This window comes from Capricornis sumatraensis, chromosome 23 (genome assembly GCF_032405125.1).
Source record: "Capricornis sumatraensis isolate serow.1 chromosome 23, serow.2, whole genome shotgun sequence".
In the NCBI taxonomy this organism is placed as follows: Eukaryota; Metazoa; Chordata; class Mammalia; order Artiodactyla; family Bovidae; genus Capricornis; species Capricornis sumatraensis.
Window position 1 is genome coordinate 17,481,874 of NC_091091.1, and position 12,023 is coordinate 17,493,896.

Genomic DNA, 12,023 nt, shown 5'->3' on the forward strand with positions numbered 1-12,023 from the left:
AAAGTAACTCAGGAAGAGAAAGACAAATACCATATGATATGTGGATTCTAAAACACGAAACAAATGAACCTATCTATGGAATAGAAACAGGAGGTGGAGGGAGGGAAGGATTGGAATTTGGGGATTGCAGATGTAAACTATTATATATAGGATGGATAAACGACAAAGTACTACTGTATATGCAGCACAGGCAACTATACTCAATATCCTGGATGGGAAAGAATATATGTATATAAGAAAACAGAATTAAATGAAAGAGTTAGACTAGCTGCCATCATAGTTTTCTTCCAGTTCTAACATTCCATTATACTATTATACTAAATACTGCCGCTCAACCAGTCATGTCCCCTTCTACTGAATCCTTCTGTATGTCCAGTGCTCTGCTGAGTACTAGAACAGTCTTGCACTCAAGGAACCATCCAATCACTTATGCCAGCAGCCTGTAAACAAGCTTCTACAGTATGCAGGGAGAGACATGTGGACAGGGCAAAGAGTCAGCTGACCCAGCATAGAAAGAGGGCAATCAGGAACAGCTTCCCAGAAGTGATGCCCAGCCCAGTAGTTGATAGACCAAAGGAAAGGGAAAAAGGACTCTTATGTACAAAATGATCCCCAGAGAGGAATGGCCCAATAGGGCACGCATGATGGGAGTTCAGAGATAAAGTAGTAAGAAAAGCTACCGTCAGCACCCCAGAGCTCCTACAGCCCTCTGCCGTTCATCCTAACACCTCCCTATACAGCCACACTCTCAGGGTCAGCGCATGCCAACACAAGGCCAGTCCACCAAGCAACCATCCAACTCCTGCCCCCAGCCTGTCCCTCTTCCCCTGAGTCACATGGCCAAGCCACACCTGCTTCACACACAGGCTTCCTCCCTGTCACACAGCAGGCCTTGCTTTCAACTCCTGCTCGGTCCCTGGTGCCCAACCCACAGCAGCTGTTCCAAATAGTTTCCATCTTCCTCAGAGCCACGGCCGCAGCCCACCCACCCCACTCATGCTCAGCAGACCACCCTCCCCACCTCCTCTGCTCCTGGGAACGCCTGTCCAAGCACTGCTCTGTAGCAGCCTTTCTGCCCACCTGTCTCAGCTCCTTCCTACATAGCCTGGGCCAAGCTGTGGGGACCTCTGCTCATCAATACAGAAGAAAGTAAAAGGAAATAGAAACCACAGTCATCCATTCATGCAGGCTGTTGCCCATGCTTCTGACTGGACTCTGAAACAGCACACCTAAGTGGGATGAGGTCTGTGTGTGTACCCACATGCCAAAAGGTTTTATGCAAATATTATTAACTACTCCATAACCATTGCTTGAAGAAACAAGTAAACAAGATTTTGCTCACTTTTTTTGGGGGTGGTGGGGGGCAGCACCATTCAGCATGTGGGATCTTAGTTCCCTGACCAGGGATTGAACCTATGCCCCCTGCAGCAGAAGCACAGAGTTCTAACCACTGAACCACCAGAGAAGTCCCCAAACAAGTAAACAGATTTAGATGTTGAGTTGCAAATACACAGTATCTCCAGTCATGTGAACCAAGAACATAGCCTAGGACTCTGCCAAAAAGATCCTTTGTATTAACACAATGCCAAGGCCTTCACCAGCTGGTCCCTGCTTTGTTCCTACACACACAGTCCATTTAATGCCAACCCAAGCAGCACTGAATCATGGTAGTGCCACTTAGTTCTGAAATAAATTTCCTAAAAACACAATATAAATGCTTGTAATATAAAAAGCATACTCCTATAGGTTCCATATATTGTATGTATATTAGACTAAACTGTGTGTATAGTTATTTATTTTTCCATGTTCTTGGTGCCAGCATAAGCTCTCAGCCAATGGACAGCATAGCACGGCCTGAGCCAACTGCTGATCCAGCCCCAAGCAAAACACCCTAGCGGCCTCTAGGGCATCGCCCTGTGTTAACATGTTTACCCCACTAACATCTGTCTGTCACTCGTTTATTTTTTTGTTCTGGTCAACAATTTTGACTCATAATGGCCAACAGATGGTTCGCAACTGGTATTGGACCTGCTAACATGAAATAAAGGAAAAGCATCACTCAGGATTGGTAAATTCAAGTGTCCAAGAGACTGACCAGTTAACATGGGTCAGCTTACAGGCTGGGAGCTGATCAATGGAAATACTCTATAGAATGCCAGGAAGATAAATCCATCTGCCCACACCATCTACTAAACAGAGCTAGAGAACTCTCTTGCAAGCTCAGGGTGACACTGTGAGCTCCTGAGTACAGAGCTCCTTATACATTGTTCTCTCGTGTTTATTCCAGGTAACCACGAGGAAGAAATGGCATTAGGAATCCTCCTCCATTTTACAGGGACAGAGTTAAGGGACAAAATAGGTGATTAAATAGTTAATTCCACTAAGGAATTGAAAATTTAAAAAAAAAAATATATATATATATATATATATAAAATATATGGGAGACCCCTGAAGTTAATGAACACTCAGGAAAGCAGGGTTGCTGCTGCTGCCGCTAAGTTACTTCAGCCATGTCCGACTCTGTGCGACCCCATAGACGGCAGCCCACCAGGCTCCGCCATCCCTGGGATTCTCCAGGCAAGAGTACTGGAGTGGGTCGTCATTGCCTTCTCCAAAAGCAGGGTTGCTTAGCAACAAAACCATGCAACAGAAGCAAAAGACATGCCCAAAAACAATGGTGGCATGAGCCCCACATCCTGCCCAGTGAGCTCAGTAAGTTAATGACTCCAAATCATGCTGCTGCACACATGAAAACCAAATTTATGGAAAGGTGACATTTCAGCGTGAAAGACCCTGTCCACAGCCAGGATAGTATCAGCTTGACCATATAGAGACAAGAAAACTCCCCTGCTCAACCTGGAGGAGGAGCTAATGATGAAAGTGTGATGTCTACTCAAGAATGAGAAAGAAGGTGGTCTTCTCCCCCTCCCTGCTTTTCCTTTGATTATAAAGGAAAGTTTTCAGGGTGTGGCACTCTCTCACCTTGATGGCTTGTAAGTTACATGAACATGCTATTCATTTCTTATCTACCACTTTGCTTCTCATTGAATTCTTTCTGCGCTGAGACATAAAGAACTGGAGCTCCTCAGCACTTTCTGAAACACCACCTAATGGTTTCACATTGAGATGTTGGTCCTCTAACCCCCTAGAACTGGTTATGTAGTTGGTCCCCAGAGTTTCCCAGAACTCATGTGCAGCTCTGCGTGTGTGGGCACATGACAGAACATGATAATTCTAGACTGTTGGGGTTTGAGTGAAATTCAAACACAGTCTCATTACATATACGAAACAAAGCCTAGGAAGGGTGGGTTGTCCCAGGGTAGATGGCCAGTAAGGGCCCAGGAGGTTACCAGAATGAGAACTACTGTCTCTTCCTTGACCAGTCCAGCAGACCAACAGTGTCCGAAGAGCTTTCACCCAAAGCCAAGCAGCTAAAAATGAAAAAGGATTGAGAGGCTATCTCCATTCTGGCTAGCATTTAGTTTTCGGAAGTTTACAGGAATAATTTTAGGAGGAAAAGGGTGTTATTAGAAACAGACTGATCACAATAGCTTGTAAAATGGGAATGATTTAGATTAAATTCACATGGTTATTAAAGTGTTAGGATTGCTTGTTGGCTTTTGTTTGTATGACACTCCTTTCCTATAAGGTACCAGGGACCAAAAACCGAACAGCTCTGCTTCACCAAAACATCAGGGACTTCTGTCATCCATTTTTATATTTTTGTCTGCTCATTATAAAAAGGGAAACTAAGAAATGTTCAAGTTCCTTCAAGTTCAGTAGTTCAGCTCCATTTGAAAGAAAGAAAAAATAAAAACTGGAACTATTTAAGAGTAAATATAATTAGTAGATTTGTATAAATGTTTCCAACATGGTAATTTTATGAGCAAACCACATTATACAGAGTACATGATATGTTTCAAAATTAATATAATGATTGCATATCTGTAAAGAATACTGAAAAATTACATTATTGCTGTCTTTCCTTCCCCTCTTATTTAAAAAGGCATAAATCTCTTCAAGGAAACAAACAAACAAAAAAACATGTTTCACTCCACAGACAACTATTTTTCTATCACTGTAAATGTAGTTTCCACATTTAAAAAGGGGGATACCAAAATGATTCTTTGCTGAACCTCAAGATCCTTTGATCTGTCAAGATAAGATTTTAAACTGATACTGAAAGTAAGGAGTTACAAAGGCTGGAGTTATACAGGCTGAGAGGGCTAACCAGATAACAGAAGATGGTCTGGGGACTGCAACAAATTGGGACTCAGACGCTCTCACATGATGGGTCAATGGTTGTTCCACTCCAGCCCATACTGTTCCATGTAAGAATACGGCGCAGCACTGTTAGATATTCTCATTGTGCACAGCAGCTAGAAACCCAATCATGTGAAACTTCCCCAACTTTGAAAATTCTGGTCACTTAACTTTAAAAATTTTTTAAATACTGGTGTTTTATAGACAGTTGCACCCCCACTCCAGTACTCTTGCCTGGAAAATCCCATGGATGGAGGAGCCTGGTGGGCTGCAGTCCATGGGGTCGCGAAGAGTTGGACACGACTGAGCGACTGCACTTTCACTTTTTAGTTTCATGCATTGGAGAAGGAAATGGCAACCCACTCCAGTGTTCTTGCCTGGAGAATCCCAGGGATGGCGGCGCCTGGTGGGCTGCTGTCTATGGGGTTGCACAGAGTCAGACACAACTGAAGCGACTTAGCAGCAGCAGCAGCATAGACAGTTAGTTTGAAGGACAAAATGCTATAAATATGATTAATTCACGGAAGCAAATTCAGTGTCTAGAAACACAAATTTATTGGAAAATGAAGAATGGATTCATATCACTGTTTTTTTTTAATATGCTCTTTAAACCTATATTATTCCCTTATAATAGCTTTTCTCTTGCCCAAGGGGAATGAGGATGGGAGAATACATAAATTTGAGGGAAAAGATTGAAATTAGCTGTTAGAAAACAAGAAGGGTAAAGATACCTTTACTTCCTTCTTTAATTAAAACAACAGAAATTCATTTAAGAGTATTTTCAGCTTTTGAGTCCATGTTGGGACAATTCCAGAAGTTGCACATTTCATCAGAGTCAGGCTGCCTTGAACATAGCAATTTTCCCTAAACTTTTTGTCTAATCAGAAATGCCACCCAGAGGCAGCCATTTTTATAATGGTATGCTAATAGTTTATGTGAGTAAGTTAAAAGGCATGATAACCAGATGGGGGAATGTCATCTATTTAAAATGTGAAAGTACTATCTATGCAAATTATGTTGGTACATGTGCATCTGGGGTGGGGTGGGGGGGGGGTGTTCTTGACCTTTCCTCTCACAAAAGAGCCTAAGAATCAATACCTGATTAGAAAAGTGAAAGTTCAATTGTGCAAGTTCAAGCACAAATAATGTAGTCTTTTTTTTTTTTTCAAACACACTCCTGCAGGAACCTTTTTTTTTTTACTTTTAAATCACTGATGGAATCAGCAGACCGGAGAAAATCTCTCTTACTGAGGAAAACAGAGTGAGTCATCTCTATGCTGATAAGAGACTGCAGGACGAGGGCACTGCTGTGAAGCAGGTATCAGGTGGTGGCTAGTCTAAATTAGTCAGTGGAGCAATCAAGATCATTTCTTTCCGTGACATTCAGTGATCACTGGAGGTGATGTTGATGGCCTTATCTCAGTGGCATCCCCAAGCACAATCTAACATTTTATTCCCCAAATCTGGTGAGGAGGATGAGGGACTGAAAAATATCTCACTATTTGTAGTGACTAGATAGAAAAGGAGAAAGTATCTTGTTTTTACACATGGTTGGCTGGCAAACATGATACAACTCCCTGTTTGTTTTAAAAGTATAAAATCAAATGTGTGAATCTCTTGGAGAAACATCAACACCTAAGAAATGTGGCTGCTGCACGGAACGAATGTCATGGCTCTGTAGGACACAAAAACGTTGGCCGGAAAACAGTTTCATGAACCTCTGGGAACACAAACGAACATGGTAGCCCAGGAAGATACTTTTAGACAATGACCCCTGTAGAAACGGACCCCGAAAGATCACACACTCCAGTGTGGCAATCCACTCATTAGTCCTAGACATTGGATTCAGTCTCTGCTTTCAAAAAAAGTTATAACTTGGGCAAATTACTGACATTTTCTGACAGGTACTGAGATGTGTAAAACAAGGAAAATGAGTTTGGGAAGATCATTTTGAATGAACTCTGGGGTTAGGAACTATCAACCACAACAGATTCCAAATCCCATGTTCTGATCCACAAAGCAATAGTAAGACTTTGCTCTACAGGGCAGCAGGGAGATGGCCCACTGAAACGAGTATAATTTGTGCCTCAACTCATGGCAACGACACCCCATTTGAATTCACATTTGTCTAAGGTGGCTGAGTAAAATATTAGCCAGAAACAGCCTTGATTCCTTTCTGAAAGAGGGAAAGAGGAAATGAAATTGGCCTGATTGACATTTTTGTACCACACAGAAATGTGAAGGTCAAGTTAAAGAGGCTGTAGGGGAACAGAATTTGCCACCCCAAAACATATCTCTTTGGCATATTAATTATTTTAACCCAGTTATAGTTTCCAAGAAACAACAGACATGGGAAAAATTCTGAAAACCAAACAGAAGTGACCCTTTTAGAAGAAACATTTACAGGTAAATCTTCATTTGTAAGGGTGTCTCCCTGCTGTACCAGGTAGAGGAGGATGATCAGACCTCTAGAAACTCTTATCAATGGATCAGATGATGACTAATCTACGTAACAACCTTACCTTAGCTTACAGTCAACTCCCATAACTGACTCTCATCCTCTTTTATCTTTAGCTAAGGACAGTATCGAAAGCTAGAGTACTGGACAATTAGGGGAGTTAACTTGAGTTTTCCTGGGTTTCTCCCTTGCATACAGGTTGTTACACTTTTGTTTAGTTTTCTCCTGTTAATCTGTCTGATGTCAGTTCAAATCTTAGACCAGTCAGAAGGACCTAGAATAGTAAAGGAAAATTTCTTCCCAAAGCCTCACACCAAGTTGCTGATGATGACATGAAGCGTTACAACAAATAAAGGCAGTGGAGATTGAACCAGCAGTGACCTTGGTCAACATACACATCAAGCAAGAGTCCCGATAAAAACAAGTAGTGAAGGAACTTTAGATTTGTCGAGGTCATTTGTTAAGCCCAGAAGAGGTACTATTATTCTTTTGAAAGGTAATACATAAACCAAAAGGGTGGAGATTGAAAAGTAAGTTCCCTTCACATACCACTGCCCTCCTCCAAGGTTACTCATCTCCAGCAGCTCCTCCTAAGATGGCCCACGTGCACATGAGCAATGAAGCCCTATTCTGCACACCTGGCTTTTTTAAAAAACCATAAGGCAGATAGTACCATTTTTAAATGTCCCACCACTCAAGTCTCTGGGGGCATGGGAAGGTACCAAAAACACTTTTTTCCCCTCATTCCTAAAACCACTTACTGAAAAGGAAACAGGGGAACTCGTCACCCTATGACTGCCAGTAGGTTTCATTCTTTTTAATGTTATTTAGGTTCCACTCTGAGAAAAGATGACGAGTGAAAACCAGGGTTGCTGTCAATCGTCATGAACATTCCACTGAAACCTTCTTTTTGCCAGAAATCAGTGGTTTCAGACATAGAACGCTACCCAATAAGTGCTCATTTTCCAGAGATTAGATACTCCCTAAGGCTCACTGAGAGTATTTTCACTGAAACACAAGGGTCTTGAGATGCAAGTGAAGGCACCCTGGGCAATTGGAAACAGCACATTTCAGCATGCTGCTTAGCCCACTGCCCTCAACAGCTGCACAGTTTTCCATGCTTTTGTCATTTGCACAAAAAGCCAATAAAAAAAAAATAAAGCCAAGCCTGGAGAAAAAGTGGAAATGTTTCAAAGAAGAGAATCTTGAAGATATCCAAGAACGTCTGGGGAGGGCTAACCTGAGGCTCACAGGGCAGCCAGAGATGGTGGGACTCTAAACCTGGGAGAGGGAGGAGGCAGACAGGCTTTGAGCTGGTAACTTTGGAAAGGGGGCAAAAGTGTCTCTGGGGTCTGGAGATAACCAGACTAGAGATTTCCCAGGTAATGTGGGAATAGAAAAACCAAGGAGCCCAGGGAGAATATGCAGGAAGCTCAGTGGGGTGTTTTCTCTGGGAAGAGGACAAAAACAATATAGAGCTGTCTTCTGTGCCAGAAACCCACAAATAGATGAAAATGGAAAATGTGTTTGCTCAAAAAATGATCTTCTCATATCAGTGGCTGACGATTAAAGGTGTATGGGTGGTCCTGAAACACATACATCTACTATAACCATCACTGTCGATTTTTGCTGCTTTATTATCTTGTAGCAGAGAAGGCAATTATCTTGTAGCATTTATCTTTGGTATTTCAAAGATATCAAAATATTTCATAAATTATGGTCCTGCAAATCAAGATTGTCTGTTTGGCTTTTTCATAAAATTATATCACAACTTTCACCACCAAATTACTGATTTTCAGGGACTGCTTTCCATTTAACAAACCTTCATTTAATGAAATTTTGTGATCAGAGAATGAAAAAAATCTGCGATGTATTAACTAACAGTGAATTAAACTTCATCAAAATGGCTTGTCGAAGTTCTAGTGCATATAAAGAACAGTGTAACTTACAGGCTATTATTGGCAAAGGATGCTGGATCCTTCTGCTTGCCAGCCAAAGACAGCCATGTGCCAATTGCATAAATGCAGTTTATAATTCACTCAGCTGGCCAGATTTTAAATCATGCAATTCTAAAACTAATTTTCTTGATTTGGAGGAGTCACTGTATTTCCATTTTTTAAAAAAACATACGGTGAGGCTTTATTACTATTTTCATGTCATCTCACTTGAATCATTTTTATTTGTATTACATGAACTTATCCCTTATTCAGCAGTTTACACCCTGATGCTGGCAAAGACTGAAAGCAGAAGGAGAAGAGGGTGACAGAGGATAAGGTTGGATGGCATCACCAGTTAAATGGACACGAACTTGGGCAAATTCTGGGAGATGGTGCGGGGCAGGACAGGGAAGCCCGGTGTGCTGCACCCCATGGGGTAGCTAACAGTCAGACACCACTTGGTGACTGAACAAATCCCTTATTCATTAGGGATGTGTCTTCATTCACCTCTTAGTAGGAATTTTATATGGGAAATCGACCCTTTGCCTTTCTTTTCTTTGTCCAAATTCTACCTATCCCTTCCTTCTCTCCCTGAATCATCATCTCCAGTCTCATAACTTAAAATACCATCTACATACTGATGACTCTCAAAGGTACCATTTCCAGCTCCAGCCAACTCTGAATTTCTAAATCTCTAAATGACTATTGAATGGGCATTTCAAACTTAAAATGCCCAAATGGAACTCTCAGGGTCCTCCCCAAACCTCCTTCTCTGTTTCCCATCTTAGTAAATAACACCACCATTCACCTAGCCAAAAACACTGGACTTACCCACTTTCCTTTTTGCTCATACCACACACTCAATCCAGCAAGTTCTATCTTCAAAATATACTGAGCTTGACCAGATCACATCATTGTATATTCACCATGTTAATCCAAGCCATGCCCTTATCTCTTGCCTAGACCACAAGGGCCACCTACTGATTCTATTCTTGCCCATTCAGAACCCAGAGAAATAATTTTAAAGCTCAAAGAAGATCATATCACTATTTAACTCAAACTTCTCAAAAGGTATCCAATCACACACAAGGTTTTAGAGTAAATCTCAACTCCTTATCATGCCTATAAGATCTACCACTGACCTCATTTCATATCACTCTGCTCCCTAGAACCACTCCCCAGCTCAAGGCCAGCCAGACTGGCTGCCTTCCTGCCCCTCTATCCTGCCAAGCTCAGCCTACACCAAGGCCTTTCTTTTTGCCTTCTGTTTCCCCTGCTAACCACTTCTCCCCAGATTCCTTCACTACATTCAGATCTCTGCACACAATTTCTACCCACCCCTCTCCAAACAAAGACCTTCTTAGACCTCTTTCAAAAGGAACCCCTCAGGTTTGGGGCAGAATGGATACATGCACATGTATGGCTGAGTCCCTTCACTACTCACCTGGAACCATCACAAACCTGTTCATTGGCTATACCCCAATACAAAATGCTTCTGGTGTTAAAAAGAACTCCACACTTCTTTTATCGCACTTATCACTCCCTGAAGTTTTATTATCTATTTAGTTATTTCCTTCATTCATAAAACACTTATGTCATGAGCACCCACCACCATGTACAAGGTGCTCTTTTAGGAGCTGGGTAGAGAGCAGTGAATAAGTAAAGACCCCTGCCCTCATGGAGGTCACGTTCTTGTCACCCCACTCAAATCCAAGCGTCAGTCCACTGAGTCCCCAGTGCCCAGAGCAGTGCCTTGGCACAGAGTGGGCATTCATGTATGTTTACTGAACGGAGGAAGTGTCCCACCCACCTGAGACCACCTGCTTCCCCGAAGACTCCACCATAGACCTCTTCCTCAAAGATGGGACTCTGAGGAAGCCAGAATGTCCACTGTGTCCCTTTAGGCACATAATGGGGACAGTCAGCTTCCCATGTTTCAGTTGGGTCCCTAACCTTGGGCCTGACCAACTGCCCTTGTTTCCCACCCCACCCCAGCAACCTGCATACTCCCCAGGTGGCCATGCCTCCAGGTCACGTCTCACTGGGTCGTAAGAGCATCTGATTCACCTAGTTAGGAGTGGACCAGGTAGTCAGCAGCAAACAAATCAGCTTCTCTCAATCAATAAAGAATGCCTGGAATCAAGACACATGGGTCATACTGCCTTCCTGGCTCATGGTCCCCCCAGCTCAGAACTCACGTGAGACCTTCACCATCAACTAGCTAGTATGCCTCCAAGCACTCTTAGCATTAGAACCCACTGGTGTTAAGGACATATTTCTGCCTCTTTCAGCTGCCACAGATGCAAGACATTTACCTGCTGTGATGAGTAATTAAGTTTCTTTTGGAAAGCGGAAGACCATTTGTTAACTGTGAAATTATCTGATGGCAAATAAAAATGAAGCTAATTGTGAAACAGAGTTAATTTATCTTTCTAAAAGATGGCAGCTGGAGTGGTAGGAAGGAAAAAAACGAAAATGCAAATCCCTTGAAGAACCACTCTGGAGGACTTGAAATACGTATTTCAAAATCCATGTTTCTAACATACGCGTTTACTTCTCAACTTGTTAGCACAGAATCACCCGGCTCTACATCTCAGAACCAAACAGGATTACTCCGTATTTGCTCAGCATTTGATTCCCTCGGAAGCATTTTCATATAATCTTTCAGCAGAGCAGGAGTCATTTCACTGTCTGCAGGCCCAGGGAGGTTAAAAACAAAAAACAAAAAACTGCACCTAAGAACCCACAAAAAACAGCAGAACCAAGGAGGTAGCAGAACTCATATATGCCTAGGCCAGCCCCAGTTTCCTTCCTTCTATGACAGAAAACGCAGTGTGGTTCTCTGAAAATCCCATTCCATAGTCCACTGAAAATATGGGCCTCCGTTGTAGCAGCGGCAGCAACAAATAAAATAAAACACATATTTACCAGTGGTGTAAGGTGCTGGAAAGGTGCATCGGTCCTGGGGCTCTGGGCAGGGAGAAGGTCTCACAAACTCTTCCAGCAAATGCCACTCCTGCAATGACAAGCATAAAAGACACCTGAAGCAGGCGCCCTGTGGCCTCTCTCCAAGGAGGCCTTCTAAATACCAGTGGCTAGGCACTCTGTTTAGACTCAAAACCTCCCTCCTCATCTTCCAGCCCCACTTCCTTCTCACCCTGACCTCCCCTGGTAGAAGCCGAATCTTTAGTTCACTGGCTGAAAAGGTCCTGCGAGAATCGATGGATCTCAGGCAGAAGGAAGCGCCTGAGACCATCTATGACAGGTGCCAAGTGGGTCACCTCTAGCCTGTAGACGTATTATAGTAATCTGCAGGATATGTTTAGAAAATTTGAGCCAAAAATTCAAAAATCAAGAACTGTCAT

At 42.7% G+C, this 12,023-nt stretch overlaps 1 protein-coding gene and 1 non-coding gene across 2 annotated transcripts in view; both read right to left on the reverse strand.

Annotated features, from left to right (window-relative positions):
• SORBS1 (sorbin and SH3 domain containing 1) overlaps positions 1-11,661 on the reverse strand; it is a 171,290-nt gene extending 159,629 nt beyond the window's left edge. Inside the window, exon 1 of the mRNA XM_068961240.1 lies at positions 11,587-11,661. The gene's annotated coding sequence lies outside the window, so the exon portion shown is untranslated. The remainder of the gene's footprint in view (positions 1-11,586) is intronic.
• On the reverse strand, positions 1,393-1,465 carry TRNAR-UCU (transfer RNA arginine (anticodon UCU)). The gene has a single exon. It is a non-coding gene; the product is annotated as a tRNA-Arg (tRNA).
• Positions 11,662-12,023: the final 362 nt, after the last annotated feature.